We start from the raw sequence: 25250 nt of genomic DNA, 5'->3' as shown, positions 1-25250 counted from the left end.
GTTATGCCATCCTAAGTATAAGCCACTGATAGAAGCCGCCATAGCAGAATATTTTTCCCTTAATACTACCAAGAACATAAATACCTTTACCCTCTGGCAAGCTCACAAAGCTACTATTAGAGGCGAACTGATAAAACAGAGTTCATACTTCAAAAAGTCCCGAGAGGCGAAACTATCAAGCCTTCTGGACCAGGCAGCTAGTTTTGAAGATCAGATTAGATTGGACTTATCCGCGTCTCTCCATAAGTCTATCCTATCCTTGTAAATCCACTCCGTTTTACAAATTGATTATGACCGTCAAATAACCTCTATGCGAATGGCTTATTATCATTCCTTCAACAAACCAAGTAGATTTATGGCGAGGAAATTCAAACCTTTAGCTCAAAAAGTAAATATACCCTACATGCTTGCTCCTGACAAATCCTCTAGAATCACGCACCCAAATGAGATAGCAGAGGCCTTTAACCATTACTACTCTAAACTATATAACCTTAATAATGACCCCTCCAAGCACCAGCCGTCCCCGGAGACAATTGATTCTTTTCTTCGCAAGGTCCATCTCCCTTCTCTAAATAAAGAGCAGCTCACACAACTGAACTCCCCTATCTCTATTTCCTAAATTGACGCAACGATCAAGTCCCTAAAACTGAACAAATCGTCAGGCCCTGACGGATATTCTAATGAGTATTACCAACTGTTCTCACCCCTACTAAATACTCATTTGGCTAAGCTGTTTAATAAGGTTCTAGCTGGGGAACAGTTTCCTTCTGAAATGTTACAGGCAACGATAGTTACCATCCCGACACCAGGTAAGGCAATGGACTCCCCTGCAAATTTTCTCCCGATTTCTCTCCTCAATTACGACGTAAAACTATACGCAAAATTGATAGCACATAGGCTCTTGAAAATTCTGCCCACACTTATTCATAATGACCAGGTTGGTTTCACTAGAGGCAGAGAAGCACCTGATGGCACTCGTCGGATATTGGGTCTGTTACAAAGGGCCGGGGGGTTGGGATCGCCTTCTCTGCTTCTAACTTTGGATGCAGAGAAGGCATTCGACCGTATACATTCGGGATATGAATCAGCGGTACTAGATAAATTCGGTTTCCATGGCCCTATTAAAAACGCGATCCAGGCGTTGTACTCCACTCCCTCAGCTAGAGTTTTAGCGAATGGCTCCCTCTCGTCTCCCTTTGCAACTACAAACGGTACCCGACAAGGTTGCCCCCTTTCACCTTTCCTCTTTTTATTGGTCATGAAGCCCTTTGCAGAATTGATAAGGACGTCAAATTCGATAAGGGGCATCCCGGCTGGGGATAGGCAACATAAAATAGGGTTATTTGCGGACTAGGTTATTTTGACTATAAGTGACCCCCTTCCTTCTCTAAGAGCCACTTTGCGAATTATACGGGAATTTGGAGAAGTGTCTTATTACAAAATTAATGAATCTAAATCCCAAATCCTGGCGATAAAGGTTGCGCCTTCATTACAGTCGGCAATAGAAAGAGAGTTCCCTTTTCAATGGGCAGTTGACTCAATTGCTTATCTCAGCGTCCAAATATGCTACCCCCTCACGCAATTAGTTAAATGTAACTATGGAGTACTGTATAATTCCCTCCAGGCTGACCTTGACCGCTACTCAAAGATAAACGTAATCCTGGCTAGGGCGAATAGTACTGTATAAAATGATGGTGCTCCCAAAGATCTTATACCTGTTTTGCACTTTACCCATACCTATTCCCACCTCAGTTATGGCAAAATTTAAGTCTCAAATGCTCTCTTCTATATGGAATAAAGGCCCCATAGAATTGCAGCCTTTATACTTTATAACCACAGGTCTCATGGTGGCCTGGGAGTGCCTAATCTTCATGGTTATTATGACGCCTTTTTCTTAAAACAGCTAAGATTTTGGTGCCAACAGGGTTTGTCACCCAGCTGGAAGCAGATAGAAACTGATCTTAATAAGGGAAGAACACTTTATTTGCTCCTGGTGCATGCCGTTGATCCCAGCTTCCCGCCTCCCTCAGCGCTGACCTTAAGATCATCCATCCATACATGGAAACTATGGACCAGACAGCTCCAAAGAAAAAAATACAGATCCCCATAGAGATCTTACAGTACTACATAGAGGATATCTCGGTGGGGGGGTGGCAGAAGGCTGGGATACAGGTGTTAAATGATTTTTATGATAACGATGTGTTGAGGTCCTTCTCAAGCCTACAGATCTCTTTTGGTATACCAGACTCATACCAATATCACTATACCAGGATTGTTCACTTTTTGTGGCATCAAAGAGATTTATTGCTTCCGGTGGATCTCCTGACTATTCTAATGAGTTCACAAGGTGACTTCCAGTTCCCTACTAGCTCAGTTTACAAAAGGGTGATAGGAGATATGCGATTGACTAAAAAGGCCCACTTTCTGAATTGGGACAGAGATCTGAAGCGCTCACATTCCATAACACAATGACAAACTGCGATAAGAATTGCGTACCAAGCCACAAAGTGTTCCGCATTACTAGAATGCTATCACAAATTACTTACACGGTGGTATTTTACTCCAGCTAAGCTCAATAGATTCTACTCCAATTCAGAAAACGTATGTTGGCGTTGCAAGAATGTACCAGGCAACCTGATCCATATCTTTTGGGACTGTGCGTTATTGCAACCCTTCTGGTTGAAGGTTGAAGAAATGGTGAGAGAAGTAACTGGCTTCAATATACGATTATCCACAGCTTTGGCACTCCTCTCCTTAGATGTTGAGTTAATTCCACGTCAGCATAGGTTAATAACATGTCATATTCTTCTATCTGCCAAAGTTTTAGTTGCTAAACTTTGGAAATCTCCTGCAAGCCCTACTTTATGTGAATTCAAAGATAAAATATCCACTCATGCTATATATGAACACCTGTGGGCTCTGCGGGCTAATAGACTGCGGCAGTTCCGTTTTGCATGGTCTCCTTGGCTTGCAAAATTCCCTATTCCTATATGCTTTAATCCTTAGGTTTAAAGCTAGATTAAGGCCTTATTCTAGTCCAACATGATGGTGAAGATAAGCCCGTGACCATCAATTTCACACGTAAACTTTATTTTTGTTTGTTTTAATTGCGTTTCTTCTCAAATGTCCCTGTATTTATTTTCCATATGATTCCTATTCTTACTTGTCGCTGTTCTACGTAGGCAGCACCCGAGCGGGTGCCGTAGAACTTGATTTATAATGAATCTTTGCCTAGTGTTTTATGTGGTGGCTGTGTCCACTCTCATGTTCGTTTGCTACTTCTGTCTTTCATCCTGAGTGGCTGCAAGCCATATAAATGCTGATTTCTACTGCTTTGTCAAAAAGATAATAAAAATTATTGTGAAAAAAAAAAAGTGACAGAAACACCACCGAAATGGGGACGATGTCTGGATGTATCTTGGACTCCCAGGTCACTGCTGGGAACTATTTTGTCAGAGTTTTACATGAAAAATTGTTCGGAACCATTCTTTACTGTATATTCAATTGTATATAAAGTGCAAGTACTGCAGAAAATTACAAGCAATAGGCACTCCGAAACAGCCTGTATATCACATAAAGGAGGGCCTCATTCACATTGTGGTACAATTGTTTAGGTAGTGGGACTCCTACACTCATAAAGCCTATGCACTAAGTGAAAGGGCTGCCATAAATTACAAGAAATCGGCACTCCAAAACTTTGTTACACATAAAGGAGGGCTTCATACACACCCTTGAAAAATTATGATTAATGGCCTGCTGGTGACCCCCAAAAATATTTGTAGCAAGGGCCTGCTGATCTGACTATCTAAAACCTTAGGGGTGAGGGCCTACTGCCGCATTGGTGACTCTAGATAACCTCTAGGCGATTGCACGTCCCTGTGATGGCGACAATCCATTTGGATGTTTGCCCTATCAACTTTCGATCTTCTTTTCTGCGCCTACCATGGTGATCACGAGTAACGGGGAATCAGGGTTCAATGCCGGAGAGGGAGCTTGATAAAGGGATACCACATCCAAGGGAGGTCAATGGCTGAAATCTGATTGTCTGTTGTTGCCTTGCCACTTTTTTTCCTAATTGTGAACCACCCAGAGAGGGTGGGTCAAGTTATTAAAGTACAAGAATCCAAGGAAAGCAGCAGGCGTGCGGCAATTACCCACTCCCGACTCGGGGAGGTAGTGACGATAAATGACAATACAGCACTCCTAAGCGGCCCTGATATTGGAATGAGTACACTTTCCGTTAACGAGGATCTATTGGAGGGCAAGTCTGGTGCCAGCAGCCAACTTGCTCCAGGCCTCCACAACGTTCACCCAGTGTGCCATCATGGTGAGGATTGTGTTGACCAGACTCTTGGCTACTGAGACTGGACTTGTGGGTGAGGGCCTGCTGCTGCTTTGTTGACTCTATATAACTTCTAGGCGATCGCACGTCCTCGTGATGGCAACGATCCATTTGGAGGTCTGCCCTATCAACTTTGGAGCAATTTTTCAACAAGAACCTTCTGGTATATCATCGTTTTGCTTGTCCTCTCCACCTGAGGAATGAGAGATGAGAAGTTCTCTTTGTAGTGGGGGTCGAGAAGGGTGAACAACCAGTAATCCGTGTTGTCTAAAATGCGTATAACGTGCGGGTTGTTGGAAAGGCAGCCTAACATGAAGTCAGCATGTGTGCCAGAGTACCAACAGGCAAAACTTCGCTGTCATCATCAGAAGGTGAGCTGACCCTGTAAAAGATTTTAGGTGATGGCCTGCAGGTGAGCTGACCGTGTAAAACATTACATGAGAGGGCCTGCTGCTGAGCTGACCCTCTAAAACATTATATGCGAGGGCCTGCAGGTGAGCTGACCCTGTAAAACAATATATGAGAGGGCCTGCAGTTGAGCTTACCCTGTAAAACATTATATGCGAGGGCCTGCTGCTGAGCTGACCCTCTAAAACATTAGAGGTGAGGGCCTGCTGGTGAGCTGACGCTCTAAAACATTATATGCTAGTGCCTACTGGTGAGCTGATGCTCTGAAAACATTATATGCGAGGGCCTGCAGGTGACCTGACCCTATAAAACATTATATGCGAGGGCCTGCAGTTGAGCTGACCCTGTAAAACATTATATGTGACGGCCTGCTGCTGAGCTGACCCTCTAAAACATTAGGAGCGAGGGCCTGCTGGTGAGCTGACACTCTAAAACATTAGGGGCGCGGGGCTGCTGGTGAGCTGACACTCAAACATTAGGGGCGAGAGCCTGCTGGTGAGTTGACACGCTAAAACATTATATGCGGGTGCCTGCTGGTGAGCTGTTGCTCTAAAACATTATATTCTAGTGTCTGTAGGTGAGCAGATGCTGTAAAACATTATATGTGAGTGCCTGCAGGTGAGCTGACACTCTAAAACATTATATGCGAGTGCATGTTGTTCAGCTGACCCTATAAAAAAAAATTGTTGAGGGCCTGCAGTTGAGCCGACCCTATTAAAAAAAATTAGAGTGGAGGGAATATATACAATCTGGAGGAGGAGGAGAAAACAAGATTCAACCATATACTCTTTTTTTTTGTGGTGGAAAAGGTGCATGGGAATACACTACAGTAGATTGAGTACATTATAAATTATAGATTGAAATTGCCTTTGTTCATCATCAGCTCAGCTGTCATCTGGAGGAGCTGAGAAGTCAGGGGCAATCCAGGCCATGTTCATTTTTATCTGAGTCAACCTGTCAGCATTGCCAGTGGACAAGCGGATATGCTTATCTGTTATAATGCCACCAGCAGCACTAAATACATGCTCAGACAAAACGCTGGCGGCAGGGCTTCCAAGGCGTAGAGTGCAAGTTTGTGCCACGTGTGCAGCTTGGACATCCAGTAGTTGTAAGGCACTGAGGGATCATTTAGGACGCTGACACGGTCTGCTATGTATTCCTTCACCATCTTCCAAAACTTTTCCCTCCTTGTACCACTAGGCCGCGCTTCAGGGTGAGGTTGCTTGCGGGGTGTCATGAAAGTGTCCCATGCCTTGGAGAGTGTTGCCCTGCATTTGTTGGAACTGCTGTGTGTTCCCCTTGTCTCCCTTCCTCGGTTGCCTCAGCGTTGTGAGATGGAAAATTTTGGAGCAATCTCTCAACAAGTACATTCTGGTATTGCATCGTTTTAGTCGTCCTCTCCACCACAGGAATGAGAGATGAAAAGTTCTCTTTGTAGCGGGGGTCGAGAAGGGTGAACACCTGTTAATCCATGTTAAAATGCATATAACGCGAGGGTCACTGGAAAGGCAGCCTAACATGAAGTCAGCCATGTGTGCCAGAGTACCAACAGGCAAGACGTCGATGTCGACATCAGGATGACTCCCCATCTCCTCATCCTCCTCCTCCTCTTCTGCCCATCCTAGCTGAACAGATGGATTTAAAGTTCCATGGGTACTACCCTCTGTAGCAGAGGCAACTGTCTCCAGCTCCTCTTCCTCCTCCTCTTTATGGTCCAATTCGCGCTGAGAAGACGAACTGAGGGTGGGCTGGCTATCACCCTGTGCATTGTCCTCCCCCATTTCCTTGTCAGCCATATTCAGAGCGTCATCCTTAATTGTGAGCAGCGATCGTTTGAGTAGACACAGCAGTGGAATGGTTATGCTGATAATAGCGTTATCGTCACTAACCATCTGTGTGGATTCATCAAAGTTTTTTAAAACCTCATAGAGGTCTGACATCAATGCCCACTCCTCGCTTGTGAATAGTGGCAGTTGACTCGAAAGGCGATAACCATGTTGCAGCTGGTATTCCACAACTGCCCTCTGCTGCTCACAAAGCCTGGCCAATGTGTGCTCACGTCGCACAACAGTCATAGAGCTGGAAGTCGCAAGCGTTCCTGCAGCATTGACAGACCGGCTGAAGCTGTGGACGACTTGCGGAAATGGGCACACACGCGGCGCACTTTCACTTGTAGCTCTGGCAAATTGGGGTAGGTTTTGATAAACCGCCGAACAACTAAGTTTAAGACGTGGGCTAGGCATGGGATGTGTGTGAGCTTCCCGAGCTCCAAAGCCGCCACCAAGTTACGGCCCTTGTCAGACACAACCGTGCCTGGTTGTAGGTTGAGTGGCGAGAGCCACAGCTCAGTCTGGTCCCTTATACCCTGCCACAACTCTGCGGCGGTGTGCTGTTTGTCCCCTAAGCAGATCATCTTCAGCACGGCCTGTTGATGATCACCTACAGCAGTGCTACACTGCTTCCAGCTAGCGACTAATGGCTGACTGCTGTTGGAGGTGCAAGTGGAGGAGGAGGCGGCAGAGGAGGAGAAGTAGGGGTTGGAGCCAGAAACATGGCTGCTGGCGGAAACCCTGATGGACGTAGGGCCCGCAATCCTGGGCGTAAGTAGCACCTGTGCCATCCCAGGGTACGACTCACTCCCAGCCTCCACAACATTCACCCAGTGTGTGGTCAGTGAAATGTAGCGTCCCTGGCCACCAGCACTTGTCCATGTGTCCGTGGTTAAGTGGACCTTCCCAGTAACTGCATTGGTCAGGGCACGGGTGATGTTCTGGGACACATGCTGGTGTAAGGCAGGCACGACACACCGTGAAAAATAGTGGCGGCTGGGGAATGCGTACAAAAGAACGGCCGCCAACATCAGCCTGTGGAAGACCTCAGTGTCCACAAGCCTAAATGGCAACATTTCAAGGGCCAGTAATTTTGAAAGTTTCGCATTTAGTGCTATGGCCTGTGGGTGGGTGGCTGGGTATTTGTGCTTGCGTTTAAATGACTGTGTTATGGAGACTTGAAAGTTGTGCTGGGACAGGGAAGTGGATGTTGTTATTGATGGTTGATGCGAATGTCCAGGTGCGTGGAGAGGGGCATCCCGGCCTGCGCCTTCGACAGGGGATTGGCCAGCAGTGCGTAACACAGGGGAAGAGGAGGCAGTGGTGTGACCCGCAGACCCAGATTGTGGACCCAGGCATTCGGCCCACTTATTAGGGTGCTTGGATGCCATGTGGCGGATCATGCTGATGGTGGTGAGGTTGCTAGTGTTCACACCCCGGTTCATTTTGCTACTGCACAGGTTGCAAACTACCACTCTTTTTTGTCGTCTGCACTTTCCTCAAAAAATGCCATACAGCGGAAGACCTACCTTTTAGCAAGGTAGATTTACACATGGGGGTGCTCGGTGTAACGTTGCAGGCCTGTTTGGTGTGGGGAGACTTCTCCCTTTTGCAACCCCACTGACTCTTCAAGCCTGTTGCGGTGCTGTGAAACCTGTACTGCTGTCCTTGCTCGGCTTTTAACCTTCCCATGTTGGGTCAGTGACCTCATCGTCCACCACCTCCTTTTCCACTTCCTCACTCTGCTCATCCTCCTGACTTGATCTAACCACAACCTCAGTCAATGACAACTGTGTCACAAATGATTGCCGTTAACCACCGTCATCTTCTTAAAACTGTGAAGGCTCAAGAGGTTTGGAATCAGGGCACAATAACTCAGGTCCCTTTTCAAGCGTGCTTGGCGCGAGGGCCAAATTAAATAGTGGTGCTGGAAAGAGCTTCTCGGAATATCCGAGTGTGGCATCACTCGTGTGGCAAGACTCTCCATGGTGGGAGTAAGGATGATCAGAGTGAGGATTCGGCTGACCAGACTCTTGGCTACAGAGGCTGGACTTGGTAGAAGAGAGGGTGGTGCTTAACCGACTGGAAGCATTATCTTCAGCATCAGCATCCAACCAACCAACTGTTCGCACTGGTCCGACTTGGACAGTGTTGTCCTGCGCCACCCAGCTAAGTTGGACATGAAGCTGGGTATGGTGGATGTTGCACCATTAACATCATGCCTACTTCCCCGTCCCTTAGTGCTCGCTATCTTCATATTAATGGTTTTGTCACTAGATGTGGCACAGATTGTTTTACTGTCCGCTAAAGACACAGTTTTCAGATGCAGGACAGTATATGTCACAGAAACCCATAGAATATGGACACTATTAGGGAAAGATTATTGGAATTTTGAAATACTGACATTGTTTTCTGATGTAGTACAGTATTGGTTACAGAACACCACAAATTATAGACGCCATATTAGGCCCAGATTATTGGAATCTGCAATACACACACTGTTATCTGATGTAGTACAGTATTGGTTACAGAACACCTCAGATTAAGGACACTATGTTAGGCCCAGATTATTGGAATCTGCAATACAGACACTGTTTTCTGATGTAGTACAGTATTTGTTACAGAAACCCACATAATATGGACATTATATTAGGTCCAGATTATTGGAATTTGCAATGCAGACACTGTTTTCTGATGTAGTACAGTGTTTGTTACAGAACACAACAGATTATGGACACTATATTAGGCCCAGATTATTGTAATCTGTCATACAGACACTTTTTTCTGATTTAGTACAGCAGTGGTTACAGAACACAACAGATTATTGACACTATATTAGGCCCAGATTATTGGAATCTGCAATACACACACTGTTTTCTGATGTAGTACAGTACTGGTTACAGAAAACCACAGATTAAGGACACTATTTAAGTCCCAGATTATTGGAATTTGCAATACAGACCCAGTTTTCGGATGCAGTACAAGATATGTGACAGAAACCCACAGAATATAGATACTATATTAGGCCCAGATTAGTTAAATTTTCCCTAAAGAAATAGTTTTCGGATGGCGTACTGTATATATTACAGAAAGCAACACACACGATGGACACTAGATTAGTTGCAAATTAGTTACATTTGCCCTAAAGAAACAGTTTTCGGATGGTGTACTGTATATGTCACAGAAAACAACACACTATGGATAGAGTTGAGCGAACACCTGGATGTTCGGGTTCGAGAAGTTCGGCCAAACTTCCCGAAAAATGTTCGGGTTCGGGATCCGAACCCGATCCGAACTTCGTCCCGAACCCGAACCCCATTGAAGTCAATGGGGACCCGAACTTTTCGGCACTAAAAAGGCTGTAAAACAGCCCAGGAAAGGGCTAGAGGGCTGCAAAAGGCAGCAACATGTAGGTAAATCCCCTGCAAACAAATGTGGATAGGGAAATGAATTAAAATAAAAATTAAATAAATAAAAATTAACCAAAATCAATTGGAGAGAGGTCCCATAGCAGAGAATCTGGCTTCCCGTCACCCACCACTGGAACAGTCCATTCTCAGATATTTAGGCCCCGAAACCCAGGCAGAGGAGAGAGGTCCCGTAACAGAGAATCTGGCTTCATGTCAGCAGAGAATTAGTCTGCATGTCATAGCAGAGAATGAGGCTTCACGTCAGCCACCACTGCAACAGTCCATTGGCATATATTTAGGCCCAGCACCCAGGCAGAGGAGAGAGGTCCCGTAACAGACAATCTGGCTTCATGTCAGCAGAGAATCAGTCTGCATGTCATAGCAGAGAATCAGGCTTCACGTCACCCACCACTGCAACAGTCCATTGTCATAAGTTTAGGCCCAGCACCCAGGCAGAGGAGAGAGGTCCCGTAACAGACAATCTGGCTTCATGTCAGCAGAGAATTAGTCTGCATGTCATAGCAGAGAATGAGGCTTCACGTCACCCACCACTGCAACAGTCCATTGGCATATATTTAGGCCCAGCACCCAGGCAGAGGAGAGAGGTCCCGTAACAGACAATCTGGCTTCATGTCAGCAGAGAATCAGTCTGCATGTCATAGCAGAGAATGAGGCTTCACGTCAGCCACCACTGCAACAGTCCATTGGCATATATTTAGGCCCAGCACCCAGGCAGAGGAGAGAGGACCCGTAACAGACAATCTGGCTTCATGTCAGCAGAGAATCAGTCTGCATGTCATAGCAGAGAATGAGGCTTCACGTCAGCCACCACTGCAACAGTCCATTGGCATATATTTAGGCCCAGCACCCAGGCAGAGGAGAGAGGTCCCGTAACAGACAATCTGGCTTCATGTCAGCAGAGAATCAGTCTGCATGTCATAGCAGAGAATCAGGCTTCACGTCACCCACCACTGTAACAGTCCATTGTCAAATATTTAGGCCCAGGCACCCAGGCAGAGGAGAGAGGTCCCGTAACAGAGGATCTGGCTTCATGTCAGCAGAGAATTAGTCTGCATGTCATAGCAGAGAATGAGGCTTCACGTCACCCACCACTGCAACAGTCCATTGGCATATATTTAGGCCCAGCACCCAGGCAGAGGAGAGAGGTCCCGTAACAGACAATCTGGCTTCATGTCAGCAGAGAATCAGTCTGCATGTCATAGCAGAGAATGAGGCTTCACGTCAGCCACCACTGCAACAGTCCATTGGCATATATTTAGGCCCAGCACACAGGCAGAGGAGAGAAGTCCCGTAACAGACAATCTGGCTTCATGTCAGCAGAGAATCAGTCTGCATGTCATAGCAGAGAATGAGGCTTCACGTCAGCCACCACTGCAACAGTCCATTGGCATATATTTAGGCCCAGCACCCAGGCAGAGGAGAGAGGTCCCGTAACAGAGGATCTGACTTCATGTCAGCAGAGAATTAGTCTGCATGTCATAGCAGAGAATGAGGCTTCACGTCAGCCACCACTGCAACAGTCCATTGGCATATATTTAGGCCCAGCACCCAGGCAGAGGAGAGAGGTCCCGTAACAGACAATCTGGCTTCATGTCAGCAGAGAATCAGTCTTCATATCATAGCAGAGAATCAGGCTTCACGTCACCCACCACTGTAAGAGTCCATTTTCATAAATTTAGGCCCAGCACCCAGGCAGAGGAGAGAGGTCCCGTAACAGAGGATCTGGCTTCATGTCAGCAGAGAATCATTCTGCATGTCATAGCAGAGAATCAGGCTTCACGTCACCCAACATTGGAACAGTCCATTGGCATATATTTAGGCCCCGGCACCCAGACAGAGGAGAGGTTCATTCAACTTTGGGTAGCCTCGCAATATAATGGTAAAATGAAAATAAAAATAGGATTGAATGAGGAAGTGCCCTGGAGTCCAATGATATATGGTTAAGGGGAGGTAGTTAATGTCTAATCTGGACAAGGGACGGACAGATCCTGTGGGATCCATGCCTGGTTCATTTTTATGAACGTCAGCTTGTCCACATTGGCTGTAGACAGGCGGCTGTGTTTGTCTGTAATGACGCCCCCTGCCGTGCTGAATACACGTTCAGACAAAACGCTGGCCGCCGGGCAGGCCAGCACCTCCAAGGCATAAAAGGCTAGCTCTGGCCACGTGGACAATTTAGAGACCCAGAAGTTGAATGGGGCCGAACCATCAGTCAGTACGTGGAGGGGTGTGCACATGTACTGTTCCACCATGTTAGTGAAATGTTGCCTCCTGCTAACACGTTGCGTATCAGGTGGTGGTGCAGTTAGCTGTGGCGTGTTGACAAAAGTTTTCCACATCTCTGCCATGCTAACCCTGCCCTCAAAGGAGCTGGCATTGACACAGCTGCCTTGGCGACCTCTTGCTCCTCCTCTGCCTTGGCCTTGGGCTTCCACTTGTTCCCCTGTGACATTTGGGAATGCTCTCAGTAGCGCGTCTACCAACGTGCGCTTGTACTCGCGCATCTTCCTATCACGCTCCAGTGCAGGAAGTAAGGTGGGCACATTGTCTTTGTAGCGTGGATCCAGCAGGGTGGCAACCCAGTAGTCCACACAGGTTAAAATGTGGGCAACTCTGCTGTTGTTGCGCAGGCACTGCAGCATGTAGTCGCTCATGTGTGCCAGGCTGCCCAGGGGTAAGGACAAGCTGTCCTCTGTGGGAGGCGTATCGTCATCGTCCTGCCTTTCCCCCCAGCCACGCTTATTTTTACAATAAAGGTGATTGATCAGAAGCACCGGATTACCTGCTGCCTTCATCACTACGACTCTACATACGATCCTGGCCGGGGGGGTTCAAGTCACAGGTGTCATATGCTTATCCTGGTGACCACCCCCCCAGTGAAGTGAGTGTTTTTAAGAGTGTGATTTTGTCCTGGATTGGGCATTCCTCACCTCTATTATTATTATTATTTCTTTGATATTTTATCTTCTTCATATATATATTTATATTTATTTCATCATTTATTCTTTCATATTAATTCCATTCCATTTTTATCAGTCTCTATCTTTGTCAACCACATTGTCTTCTAAATTGGGCTGTCAGACGGTCTTTCCTGTGGAGCAGGGTTTACTTAGGGTCTTCCACGGTGGAGCACCCATTATCCAGGTTTTACAACATTGCTTCCTTTCCTGCTCTTGATAACTATCACGGTTTAGTGGTACTCCCATTCTAACTACACTGGTAATAAGGCCTGGCGCTCTCTTCCATTTGGGGTCTAAACTATAAGTGATGGACTCTCCAACACTGTAGTTTATTACCCCTTACACCCGTTCATTATCCTTTAAGTGTCTGTAGGTACAAACACTTCTTGAGCTGCCTCACCTCCCTTCCCTTATTTTCCTTATTTTCCTTTTTCTCTTTTCTTTTGCCAGTTTTATCCCAACACCACCCCTGTCGGCGCCCAATTTTTCAATTTTCTATTCCTTTGGGATACATTGTGATCCCAACAGGTCTGAATTGAATTAACTTCCAAATTTTCTTTTCTGTTCTTTATCCCCCAGCCACGCACCAGTGATGGACCCGAGCTGCGTTGGGTGCCACCCCGCTGTGACCATGCTTCATCCTCATCCTCCTCCACCTCCTCCTCATCCTCGTCCTCCTCGTCCTCCAGTAGTGGGCCCTGGCTGGCCACATTTGTACCTGGCCTCTGCTGTTGCCAAAAACCTCCCTCTGAGTCACTTCGAAGAGACTGGCCTGAAAGTGCTAAAAATGACCCCTCTTCCTCCTCCTCCTCCTCCTCCTGGGCCACCTCCTCTTCCATTATCGCCCTAAGTGTTTTCTCAAGGAGACATAGAAGTGGTATTGTAACGCTGATAACGGCGTCATCGCCACTGGCCATGTTGGTGGAGTACTCGAAACAGCGCAACAGGGCACACAGGTCTCGCATGGAGGCCCAGTCATTGGTGGTGAAGTGGTGCTGTTCTGTAGTGCGACTGACCCGTGCGTGCTGCAGCTGAAACTCCACTATGGCCTGCTGCTGCTCGCACAGTCTGTCCAGCATGTGCAAGGTGGAGTTCCACCTGGTGGGCACGTCGCATATGAGGCGGTGAGCGGGAAGGCCGAAGTTACGCTGTAGCGCAGACAGGCGAGCAGCAGCAGGATGTGAACGCCGGAAGCGCGAACAGACGGCCCGCACTTTATGCAGCAGCTCTGACATGTCGGGGTAGTTGTGAATGAACTTCTGCACCACCAAATTCAGCACATGCGCCAAGCAAGGGATGTGCGTCAAATTGGCTAGTCCCAGAGCTGCAACGAGATTTCGCCCATTATCACACACCACCAGGCCGGGCTTGAGGCTCACCGGCAGCATCCACTCGTCGGTCTGTTGTTCTATACCCCGCCACAACTCCTGTGCGGTGTGGGGCCTGTCCCCCAAACATATGAGTTTCAGAATGGCCTGCTGACGTTTACCCCGGGCTGTGCTGAAGTTGGTGGTGAAGGTGTGTGGCTGACTGGATGAGCAGGTGGAAGAAGAGGAGGAGGAAGCCGAGAAGGAGGAGGTGGCAACAGGAGGCAAAGAATGTTGCCCTGCGATCCTTGGCGGCGGAAGGACGTGCGCCAAACAGCTCTCCGCCTGGGGCCCAGCTGCCACTACATTTACCCAGTGTGCAGTTAGGGAGATATAGCGTCCCTGGCCGTGCTTACTGGTCCACGTATCTGTGGTTAGGTGGACCTTGCCACAGATGGCGTTGCGCAGTGCACACTTGATTTTATCGGATACTTGGTTGTGCAGGGAAGGCACGGCTCTCTTGGAGAAGTAGTGGCGGCTGGGAACAACATACTGTGGGACAGCAAGCGACATGAGCTGTTTGAAGCTGTCTGTGTCCACCAGCCTAAATGACAGCATTTCATAGGCCAGTAGTTTAGAAATGCTGGCATTCAGGGCCAGGGATCGAGGGTGGCTAGGTGGGAATTTACGCTTTCTCTCAAATGTTTGTGAGATGGAGAGCTGAACGCTGCCGTGTGACATGGTTGAGACGCTTGGTGACGGAGGTGGTGGTGGTGGTGTTGGTGGTACATCCCCTGTTTGCTGGGCGGCAGGTGCCAACGTTCCTCCAGAGGCGGAGGAAGAGGCCGAGGCGGCAGCAGCAGAAGAGGCCGAGGCGGCAGCAGCAGAAGAGGTAGCAGGGGGAGCCTGAGTGACTTCCTTGGTTTTAAGGTGTTTACTCCACTGCAGTTCATGCTTTGCATGCAGGTGCCTGGTCATGCAGGTTGTGCTCAGGTTCAGAACGTTAATGCCTCGCTTCAGGCTCTGATGGCACAGCGTGCAAACCACTCGGGTCTTGTCGTCAGCACATTGTTTGAAGAAGTGCCATGCCAGGGAACTCCTTGAAGCTGCCTTTGGGGTGCTCGGTCCCAGATGGCGGCGGTCAGTAGCAGGCGGAGTCTCTTGGCGGCGGGTGTTCTGCTTTTGCCCACTGCTCCCTCTTTTGCTACGCTGTTGGCTCGGTCTCACCACTGCCTCTTCCTCCGAACTGTGAAAGTCAGTGGCACGACCTTCATTCCATGTGGGGTCTAGGACCTCATCGTCCCCTGCATCGTCTTCCACCCAGTCTTGATCCCTGACCTCCTGTTCAGTCTGCACACTGCAGAAAGACGCAGCAGTTGGCACCTGTGTTTCGTCATCATCAGAGACATGCTGAGGTGGTATTCCCATGTCCTCATCATCAGGAAACATAAGTGGTTGTGCGTCAGTGTATTCTATGTCTTTCACCGCTGGGGAAGGGCTAGGTGGATGCCCTTGGGAAACCCTGCCAGCGGAGTCTTCAAACAGCATAAGAGACTGCTGCATAACTTGAGGCAGTTTCCCTGGTATGCATGGGGGTGATATGACAGACTGATGGGGTTGGTTTTCAGGCGCCATCTGTGCGCTTTCTGCAGAAGACTGGGTGGGAGATAATGTGAACGTGCTGGATCCACTGTCGGCCACCCAATTGACTAATGCCTGTACCTGCTCAGGCCTTACCATCCTTAGAACGGCATTGGGCCCCACCATATATCGCTGTAAATTCTGGCGGCTACTGGGACCTGAGGTAGTTGGTACACTAGGACGTGTGGATGTGGCAGAACGGCCACGTCCTCTCCCAGCACCAGAGGGTCCACTAACACCACCACGACCATGTCCACGTCCGCGTCCCTTTCTAGATGTTTTCCTCATTGTTATGGTTCACCACAACAACAAAAATTTTATTTGGCCCAATGTATTGTATTCAAATTCAGCGGGATATAAATTTGAGGCCTAGTATTTAGGCGCTGGGTGACCGGTATGGATTTACTAACAGAATTGGACTTGGAAATGCACAGTAGCGTGTGTGTGAAGTTATTCTGAATGACCCTATGTGCACCTTGAATATTATATACCCTTTTAGGGATAGATTTCAAATAGCTCTGATATAGCAGAAACCACTAAATTATGAAATTGCTAAATTGGGAATTGTATTTCAACCCAGAAGAAAAAATGTGCTTTGACGGACACTAAATAACTTTCCCAGCCACAACAGGACAGCGGTAACGAGAGATTTAGCGGGATATAAATTTGAGGCCTAGTATTTAGGCGCTGGGTGACCGGTATGGATTTAGTGACAGAATTAGACTGGGATATGCACAGTAGCGTGTGTGTGTGAAGTTATTCTGAATGACCCTATGTGCACCTTGAATATTATATACCCTTTTAGGGATAGATTTCAAATAGCTCTGATATAGCAGAAACCACTAAATTATGAAATTGCTAAATTGGGAATTGTATTTCAACCCAGAACAAAAAATGTGCTTTGACGGACACTAAATAACTTTCCCAGCCACAACAGGACAGCGGTAACGAGAGATTTAGCGGGATATAAATTTGAGGCCTAGTATTTAGGCGCTGGGTGACCGGTATGGATTTAGTGACAGAATTAGACTTGGAAATGCACAGTAGCGTGTGTGTGAAGTTATTCTGAATGACCCTATGTGCACCTTGAATATTATATACCCTTTTAGGGATAGATTTCAAATAGCTCTGATATAGCAGAAACCACTAAATTATGAAATTGCTAAATTGGGAATTGTATTTCAACCCAGAACAAAAAATGTGCTTTGACGGACACTAAATAACTTTCCCAGCCACAACAGGACAGCGGTAACGAGAGATTTAGCAGGATATAAATTTGAGGCCTAGTATTTAGGCGCTGGGTGACCGGTATGGATTTAGTGACAGAATTAGACTGGGATATGCACAGTAGCGTGTGTGTGTGTGAAGTTATTCTGAATGACCCTATGTGCACCTTGAATATTATATACCCTTTTAGGGATAGATTTCAAATAGCTCTGATATAGCAGAAACCACTAAATTATGAAATTGCTAAATTGGGAATTGTATTTCAACCCAGAAGAAAAAATGTGCTTTGACGGACACTAAATAACTTTCCCAGCCACAACAGGACAGCGGTAACGAGAGATTTAGCGGGATATAAATTTGAGGCCTAGTATTTAGGCGCTGGGTGACCGGTATGGATTTAGTGACAGAATTAGACTGGGATATGCACAGTAGCGTGTGTGTGTGAAGTTATTCTGAATGACCCTATGTGCACCTTGAATATTATATACCCTTTTAGGGATAGATTTCAAATAGCTCTGATATAGCAGAAACCACTAAATTATGAAATTGCTAAATTGGGAATTGTATTTCAAACCAGAACAAAAAATGTGCTTTGACGGACACTAAATAACTTTCCCAGCCAAAACAGGACAGCGGTAACGAGAGATTTAGCGGGATATAAATTTGAGGCCTAGTATTTAGGCGCTGGGTGACCGGTATGGATTTACTGACAGAATTAGACTGGGATATGGCCAAAAAATAACCACACTGTTGCTGGTTAAATGCACTTGGTGACGGGCGCAGCTTGCCCCTGATGTAGTATATGGCCAAAAAATGAACAGACTATTGCTGGTTAAATGCACTTGGTGTCACAGCTTGACCAACCACACTACTGAGGGTTAAATGCACTTGGTGACGGGCGCAGCTTGCCCCTGATGTAGTATATGGCCAAAAAATGAACAGACTATTGCTGGTTAAATGCACTTGGTGACGGGCGCAGCTTGCCCCTGATTTAGTATATGGCCAAAAAATGAACAGACTATTGCTGGTTAAATGCACTTGGTGTGATAGCTTGACCAACCACACTACTGAGGGTTAAATGCACTTGGTGACGGGCGCAGCTTGCCCCTGATGTAGTATATGGCCAAAAAATGAACAGACTATTGCTGGTTAAATGCACTTGGTGACAGGCGCAGCTTGCCCCTGATTTAGTATATGGTCAAAAAATGAACAGACTATTGCTGGTTAAATGCACTTGGTGTGATAGCTGGACCAACCACACTACTGAGGGTTAAATGCACTTGGTGACGGGCGCAGCTTGCCCCTGATGTAGTATATGGCCAAAAAATGAACAGACTATTGCTGGTTAAATGCACTTGGTGACGGGCGCAGCTTGCCCCTGATTTAGTATATGGCCAAAAAATGAACAGACTATTGCTGGTTAAATGCACTTGGTGTGATAGCTTGACCAACCACACTACTGAGGGTTAAATGCACTTGGTGACGGGCGCAGCTTGCCCCTGATGTAGTATATGGCCAAAAAATAAACAGACTATTGCTGGTTAAATGCACTTGGTGTGACAGCTTCACCCTGATGTAGGCTTTAGCCAAAAAACAACCACACCATTGAGGGTTAAATGCACTTGGTGACAGGCGCAGCTTGCCCCTGATGTAGTATATGGCCAAAAAATAAACAGACTATTGCTGGTTAAATGCACTTGGTGTGACAGCTTCACCCTGATGTAGGCTTTAGCCAAAAAACAACCACACCATTGAGGGTTAAATGCACTTGGTCGCAGCTTGTGCTGGCGCACCACAAGACACAAAATGGCCGCCGATCACCCCAGAAAAATGTGACTGACAAACGGTCTGGGCAGCCTAAAAACAGTGAGCAATTGAGTATCAGCAGCTCAATGACCCACAGCTGCAGATCGATCAATAATCAAGTCCTTTGGAGGAGTTAATTTGCCTAATCTCGCCCTACTGTCGCAGCCGCAACCTCTCCCTACGCTAATCAGAGCAGAGTGACGGGCGGCGCTATGTGACTCCAGCTTAAATAGAGGCTGGGTCACATAGTGCTCTGGCCAATCACAGCCATGCCAATAGTAGGCATGGCTGTGATGGCCTCTTGGGGCAAGTAGTATGACGCTTGTTGATTTGCAGCCTTTCAAAAAGCGCCAAGAAAGCGTCACAAAAGCGCCAAGAAAGCGACGAACACCGAACCCGAACCCGGACTTTTACGAAAATGTCCGGGTTCGGGTCCGTGTCACGGACACCCCAAAATTCGGTACGAACCCGAACTATACAGTTCGAGTTCGCTCATCCCTAACTATGGACACTAGATTAGGCCCAGATTATTGAAATGTACGCTAAAGAAACTGTATTCGGATGAAGTACTGTATATATCACAGATGTGTATTACACGCACACACTACAGAGACAGTAGATGAGGACTAGCCCTGATTATTTAAATTTACGCTAAAAAAACTGTTTTCGGATGGAGTACTGTATATGTCACGGATGTGTATTAAACACAGTCCATAGACAATAAATGTGGCGCTGATTATTTTTATTTATGCAAAAAGACAGCCTGCGGATGATGTACAGTATATGTCACTAATAGGTATTAAATAAAATTATCTTGCTGCTGTCAAACACACACACAGTAGTCCTTAAAATGACTTTGGGGTCTTTGAAAAGCTTTTGGTAGTAAAAACAGCAAATTTCTCTCCCTGCACTATCTGTCCCTTCCTCAGCAGAGGATGTCCCTGAGACTGATCAATTTATTGCTGCTCTAAAACACACACACACACACAGTAGTCCTTAAAAGGACTTTTGGGTCTTTGAAAAGCTTTCTTAGAAATAAGAATAAGAATTAGAATTACTTTGAATTTCACTCCCTACAATGTGTTTCCCTTCCTACGCTCTGCTCTCCTTGACTATGACTGATCCATGCACGTGTCATCGGGTGCTATATAGCACCAGATGATGCATTCTGGCCAGCCAATCACTGTAATGCCAGCAGCCAACATTGCTACTGGCATTACAGTGATGGCAGTACTTACCTGCATGTTTATTGGCTGCTTAGCAGCCGCGAAACGTACGGGGAGGAGACTCGAGGATGGAGCTCGAGCACATGGCGGTACTCGGTCGAGTACCGCCATGTGCCTAAGCATAGCGATACTCAAGCCGAACCGGTATTCAGCCGAGCATGCTCGCCCATCACTAAAAGTTATGCATGTTGTTATAATAATCTCTCTGCTTCATATGTCCTAGTGGATGTAACATTGGGGGAGTCACTTATTGAGAAGGATTTGGGTGTCCTTGTAGATCATAGATTGAATAACAGCATACAATGTCAATAAGCTGCTTCTAAGGCCACCAGAATATTGTCATGCATTAAACGAGGCATGGCCTCGCGGGGTAGGGATATAATAATTCTACTTTACAAAGCATTGGTGTGGCCTTATCTGCAGTATGCCGTTCAGTTCTGGGCACCAGTCCATAGAAAGGATGCTATGCAGCTGGAAAAAGTACAGAGGAGAGCGACTAAACTGATAAGGGGCATGGAGCGTCTTAGTTAAAAGAAGAAAGATTAAAATAATTAAATGTATTTAGTCTTCATAAGAGACATCTAAGGGGGGACATGATTAACCGATTCAAATATATAAATATTCAAAAATATACAAAAAATGCGGTGAAAAACTGTCCCATGTAAAATACCCTCAAAAGTCTTTACTGTGAAAACTGTGAATCTGTGTAATAGACTTTCTCAGGACATGGTTACAACAGGAACAGTGGACAGTTTAAAAAAGGGCTTAGATTAATTCTTAAATGTAAATTACATTAATGCTTATGAAGGTGTCTAGAAGTCTGAGTCTCACTTTCTTCTGGAATTCGCATCCCCACATATCCTTTGGTTGAACTTGATGGACCTATGTCTTTTTTCAACTGTATTAACTATGTAACTAAAAGCCATTGAAATCCATTAAAAGTCAGTTAACATTTTCTTGCCATTCTTTACTTAACGCATTTACCATCAAGTTTAGCTCGGCTGCATCTGTATATATCAGTTGCTTAGTTGTATAGGAACTAGTATGAGCAGGAATACATTTTTGCCTGCTCCTAATATGTGCCCTATCAATAAAATACAATGGTGGACATTAATTAAACAAGATACATCAGTTTTGTGGTCTAAAAAAGTTGTAAGTCATGGCAACTGCAATATTTTCTTTTGGTTAAATTTGCAACATTTAGTAATCCTTGCCATTTTTCACAGTGGTCTATGGTTAAGGGGTAAAAGTGACCCTAGACCTAGACCTAGATTATGCCTCATTTACGATGTGCTTTTGCAAAAGTCACAAAAAAGTCGCAGCCCATGCCAGGCAAACCCCTGGTCGACTTTTATCTGATGGTGGAGCAGACGAATCTGTACGCCCAACAGTTCGTCGCTCAAAACCCAGGCTCATTTTTGGTAGGCCCGGTGGCTGGACGCCGGTCAGTGCAGCCGAGATGAGGACATTTTGGGGCCTCGTGCTGCATATGGGTCTAGTCCAAAAACCCAGTGTCAGGCAATACTGGAGTGGGGACGTTCTATACCAGACCCCACTGTACAGTATAGTCATGACACGTCCCCGGTTTGAGGCCACCTGGAAATGTCTGCATTATTCCGATAATGCAGCATGTCCACCCCGAGGTGATCCTGCCTATGACCAGCTGTATAAGATACGGCCGGTCATCGATCACTTTGGGGCCAAATTCATGGAGGCCTACGTACCTGGAAGGGAGGTCGCGGTTGATGAGTCTCTCGTTGCGTTCAAGGGGAGACTCAGTTTCCGCCAATATATTCCCACAAAGCGGGCGAGGTATGGCGTGAAGCTATACAAAATTTGTGAGAGTACCTCAGGGTACACTTACAAATTTCGTGTGTACGAGGGGCGAGATTCCCGTATTCAACCCCCAGAATGTCCCCCCACTCTGGATGTTAGCGGGAAACTCGTGTGGGACCTTATGTACCCACTGCTGGATAACGGTTACCACTTGTATGTGGATAACTTTTATACCAGCATTCTCTTGTTCAGGTCCCTTGCCGCCAGATCCACGTTCGCTTGTGGGGACCGTGCGGAAAAATCAACGCAGCCTCCCTGCCTACCCCCACCAGGTACCTATCCCCCAGGGGTGAGACCCGTGCACTTACCAGTGGAAACCTGTTGCTGGTCAGGTATAAGGACAAGAGGGATGTCCTTATGCTGTCCACAATCCACGGTAACAGCACCACCCCAGTCTCTGTGCGAGGTACCACGGCAACGGTCCTCAAGCCCGATTGTATCGTCGACTACAATCGGTATATGGGAGAAGTTGATCTCTCTGATCAAGTCCTCAAGCCATATAACGCCATGCGCAAAACCCGGGCATGGTACAAAAAAGTTGCGGTCTACTTGGTACAGGTTGCCATGTCCAACTCTTTTGTACTATCCCGAAGCGCTGGCAGCACAGGGACATTCCTCCAGTTCTATGAGGCAGTCCTCAAGGCCCTGATCTTTTCGGACCGGGAAAGAGCAGGTCGGAGTACCTCGGGAACTGGAGGCGCCCGGATCGTCCCTGGCCAACACTTTCCAGGTGTGGTCCCCTATACTGGAAAGAAGGTACGAACCCCAAAAAAGTGCAGTGTGTTGCAGGAGGGGGATACGGAAGGACACCACCACTCAGTGCGACACGTGCCCCGATCATCCGGGCCTCTGCGTTATCGATTGCTTCAGGGAGTATCACACTTCTATGGAGTACTAAATTTGTGTAATCCCCAACAGTTCACTAGAGAACATAAAAAACTATGGCTCTCAGACTTTGGAGACACGAAAACGATTTTTTTTCCCCAAAAAATATTAGTTTTAGTGCAGGCATCCTCAAACTGCGGCCCTCCAGATGTTGTAAAACTATAACTCCCAGCATGCCCAGACAACCTACAGCCATCAGCAGGGCATGGTGGGCATTGTAGTTTTACAACATCTGGAGGGCCGCAGTTTTAGGATGCCTGCTTAGTGTCTCCAAAGTCTGAGAGCCATACATATTGGGCATCGTCGCGTGCGTAAAAGTCGTCGCTATAAAAATAACTTTTGACCAAATGCCTCGGATGAACGGTGTTAAAAATATAAAATAAAAACGGTGCCAAAAAATTTCCATTTGAATCCTTTTTGCCGGTAATAAAGCAAGGGGTAACAGCCAAACAAAACTAAATATTTATTGCCCTGATTCTGTAGTTTGCAGAAACACCCCATATGTGGTCGTAAATGGCTATATAGCCGCACGGCAGGGCATAGAACGAAGGGAACTCCATACGGTTTCTGGAAGGCAGATTTTGATGGACAGTTTTTTTTTTGACACCATGTCCCATTAGAAGCCCCCCCCCCCCCCCCCCCCGATGTAGCCTAGACTAGAAACTCCAAAAAAGTGACCCCATCTAAAAAAACTACACCCCTCAAGGTATTCAAAAGTTATTTTACAAACTATGTTAACCCTTTAGGTGTTCCACAAAACTAAATAGCGAATGTAGAAACAATTTTAGAATTTAATTTTTTTGTTACATTGCCTCAAAAAAGAGTAATATAGAGCAACCAAAAATCATATTTACCCCTAAAATAGTCCCAAAACAACAACCACCTTATCCCGTGGTTTCCTAGATGGGGTCACTTTTATGGAGTTTCTACTCTAGAGGTGCATCAGGGGGCTTGAAAGGGTACATGGTGTAAATAAACCAGTCCAGCAAAATCTGCCTTCCAAAAACCATATGACGTTCCTCTTCTTCTATGTCCTGCCGTTTAGCCAAATAGTAGTTTACGACCACATATAGGGTGTTTCTGCAAACTACAGAATCAGGACAACCCATTTTTGTTTTGTTTGGCTGTTAACCCATTTTTTCCAGTAATAAAGTAAGGGTTAAAATGGAAAATTTTCGAAAAAATAGAAATTTCAAAATTGTTTCTCCATCTGCCATTAACTCTTGTGGAACACCTAAAGGGTTAACAAAGTTTGTAAGTTACTTTTTTGAAATTTCTATTCAAGGGGTGAAACAGGGGGCTTGAAATGGGACATGGTATAAACAAAACCAGTCCTGCAAAATCTGCCTTCCAAAACCCATATGGTGTTCCCCTCCTTCTATGTGCTCCCGTTCGGCCAAACAGTAGTTTACGACCACATATGGGGTGTTTCTGCAAACTACAGAATCAGGGCAACCCATTTAGAGTTTTTTTGGGCAGTTAACCCTTGTTTTACTCCTGGAAAAACTTGATTATATTGGAAAATTTTCCAAAAAATAGAAATGTCTAAATTGTTTCTCAATCTGCCATTAACTCTTATGGAAGACCTAAGGGGTTAATAAAGGTTGAAAAAACAGTTTTGAATACCTTGAGGGTTGTAGTTTCTAGAATGGGGCATTTTTAGGAGGTTTCTATTATCTAAACCTCACAATATGACTTCAAACCTGAACTGGTCCATAAAAAGTGGGATTTTGAAGATTTCTGAAAAATTTCAAAATTTGCTTCTAAACTTCTAAGCCTTGTAAAATCCCCAATAATAAAGGTTGAAAATCCCCAAAATCCCCAAAAATAAAATATCATTCCCAAAATGCTACAAACATGAAGTAGACATATGGGGAATGTAAAAATTTTTTGGGGGTGTTACTATGTATTACAGAAGTATAGAAACTGAAACTTTGAAATTTGCAATTTTTTTACAAAAATTGGTAAAAATTGTATTTTTTTATGCAAAAAAATTAACTTTTTTGACCCAATTTTAGCAGTGTCATGAAGTACAATATGTGATGAAAAAACAATCTCAGAACGGCCTGGGTAAGTCAAAGCGTTTTAAAGTTATGAGCGTTTTAAAGTTATGACACTGATTTGCAAAAAATGGCCAAGTCCTTAAGGTGAAATGGCGCTGAGTCCTTAAGGGGTTAAAAAAATGAAGCTATGATGGGCTTGACCAACTTTATTCTGGATTTACTGAATAGATTGCTAAAGATTGTTTCTTACATTCAAAGCATCTAATCACCATCTACTTGAGAGTTTACCAAAGGTATAGTTTAACGTTCCTGATTCATTAGAATAAGAGATTCTTGTTGAAAAATTCGG

The 25250-nt window shown here is 45.9% G+C and overlaps 1 protein-coding gene across 1 annotated transcript in view; it reads right to left on the bottom strand.

The window, feature by feature from the left end:
- LOC122924651 (alcohol dehydrogenase 1-like) overlaps positions 1-25250 on the bottom strand; it is a 156680-nt gene that overhangs the window by 77880 nt on the left and 53550 nt on the right. The window lies entirely within an intron of this gene.

This window comes from Bufo gargarizans, chromosome 1 (assembly GCF_014858855.1).
Source record: "Bufo gargarizans isolate SCDJY-AF-19 chromosome 1, ASM1485885v1, whole genome shotgun sequence".
In the NCBI taxonomy this organism is placed as follows: domain Eukaryota; kingdom Metazoa; phylum Chordata; class Amphibia; order Anura; family Bufonidae; genus Bufo; species Bufo gargarizans.
This window is presented reverse-complemented; position numbering and strand designations above follow the sequence as displayed.